We start from the raw sequence: 2,709 nt of genomic DNA on the forward strand, positions 1-2,709 counted from the left end.
TATCATAAATATAAAATCAATCTGACATAGTTTAATTAAATATACATATCTAATTTCTCAGTCATTAGAATCTCCTCAAATTTAAATATAACAAACTAGATATTTCCATCTTTCACCTAATTTTAATCTCATATGATTTAAAGTTTGTAGAATTAATTATACATTTTAGAACATAATTGCTTGTATTGTCGCCTATACTATGTGTATACTAAAACTAATTATTAAAGTCAGCTACCAATATAAAATATATATTGAAATATAAATACACATTAAACATAAATTAAACTACACATATTTATACACAAATATATTAATAACTGATTTTAGTAGCTAATTTTAATATATAAATAATATTTTTATTGTATTGCTTCAAGATTAGAGAGATAGATTAGCACATAATGTTTAAATTACGAAACACACAATTTTTTTCTATCCGAAGATAAAATTTATTTTTTGACAACTGTTACTAGTTTTTTATTCTTCTTCCTCAAATTTAAACACAACAAATTAGATATTTCTATTCTTTGCCAAAATTTGATTTCATATAATTTTAAATCTTGTGGAATTAATTATATATTTTAATTAAGATTAGCACAGTGAATAAAATTAACATGAATAATGAATAAATATTTATTTCAAAATGTTTTGCTTGTAGAAAAATATAATTTCCATTTGAATAAGTCAAACACGTACATGATTCCTATTGAAGTATGATAAACGAGAATTATATTCCTCCTATAACTAGTAAAAATCAGAAAGTAAAAAACTTCCTAAAGAAGTAAAGAACCTTTATTCCATGCATTTTTATTAGATAAACCGAGGATGATAAATTTGATATATGTATCAAATGCGGCCCATATTATTGACATAAGACTTTGAATATCGTAGAGGGTGTGAGGATCGTGCAAGGTGATTTTGTACGTTTAATCGGTACAAGTTGTGAAAACCGATTAATTTCAAAGATTCTAGATATTAAACATACATTCGAACATGTTAATGTGCATTCATATATTATGTATAGGGAACGTATTAATTAATAAGGAAATAGTAATAGTATATAGTAGGTAGGTTACGTGTGGTGAAATTGCAATTGTGGCGAGTGTATGGCGTGCGATGTAATAACTAAATTAATAAAGTGAATCAGAGACTAGAGAGAAGGCAGCGCCGACAAATTTATTAAAAAGACCCCTCAACTTTTAAGCAATTATTATGCAAAGCCATTCAGACTTGAGAGTGGGGCAGTTGTTGTTTGACGCAAACATTATGACTCACTCACTCACTCCCTCGTTTGGACTTTCAACACGTACGGACCTCGTGCGCTCCACGGCAGTGATCCTCTCGAATGAAAAAAAAAAACTGAATTGTATCCGGTGTAAAATTTCACCTCTCTTTTCTATTTAATTTTGGAGGTCTGCTACACATAGTCTTTTTGGTTTATAAGTCTTACAAGTTCAATAAAATACACGCATTACACTTAATTAATGCATTACACATTTTCACATTCAAGAGTAAATAAAACACACGTTATTCAACAACTTCCTGTTTCCAAAGCGCGCTACTCACCATGCATTATGAATTACTCTTCTTCTTCTTCTTCTTCCATGAAAACAATTTTCTTGCCAAATTTAAAGATAATGGAACTTTAGAAATACACCCAAACGATTACAGAAATGCACCCCAACGATTACAGAAATACACCCAAAGAATTATAGAAATACACCCAAATGGTTACAGGAATTCACCCAAACGATTATAGAAATACACCCAAAGGATTACAGAAATATATCCAAAGGATTTAAGAAATATACCCAAAATTCGTTGAAGTACACTTTATGCATATTTCAAAACTCTTTCTCTTTCTCCTCCTCATCTTCTGCTGCTTCTTCTTCTTCAAAAACAATTTCAGAGCTTGGTGTCAAAAAACAATGGAAATCAAGAATAACGAAGAAAGAAAATAGAGAGAAAAGCACGTAAATGAAGAAGAAGAACAGAAAGAGGAAGAAGAACGTGCAGCAAGAAGAAGAAGAAGGAGAAAGAGAAGGCAAGAAACGAAAGAAAAGAATAAGAAGAGGAAGAAGAAGAAGAACGAGAAAGAGAAAGCAAGAAACGAAAGAAAAGAAGAAGAAGAAGAGGAAGAGGAAGAAGAACGTGCAGCAGGAAGAAGAAGAAGAAGGAGAAAGAGAAGGCAAGAAACAAAAGAAAAGAAGAAGAAGAAGAAGAGGAAGAGAAAGAAGAAGAAGAACGTAGACTTTGCATCGCATTTTTTGGGTTTATTCGTTAAATAACTTGTAAAGCATACAAACTCTAATGACTTGTATGCAGAGCTTTTCCGTTAATTTTGGTCTTACTTGTAAAATAAAAAATGAGAGATCACACTTTATTCTCTTAAGTGTTAAAAAAATAGAGAGAATCTATTTCCGCGTGCCACTTTTTCGCTTCCCTTAATTATTATTACGGTTTAATTAGTTGTCTTTTAAATATTATCTTTTATTTAATATTTTAAAAAAATAAAAAATAAATAATTTTTTTAATTTTTTAAATAATTAATATATAAAAATAAGTATTTAAATTAATTAAATAATAATAAATATTTAAAAAATTGACTAAAAATTAAAAATTAAAAAACAACTAACATTTTTGTTATTATTATTATTATTATTATTATTATTATTATTATTATTATTATTATTATTATTATTATTGAATCAT

This window comes from Arachis ipaensis, chromosome B04 (genome assembly GCF_000816755.2).
Source record: "Arachis ipaensis cultivar K30076 chromosome B04, Araip1.1, whole genome shotgun sequence".
In the NCBI taxonomy this organism is placed as follows: domain Eukaryota; kingdom Viridiplantae; phylum Streptophyta; class Magnoliopsida; order Fabales; family Fabaceae; genus Arachis; species Arachis ipaensis.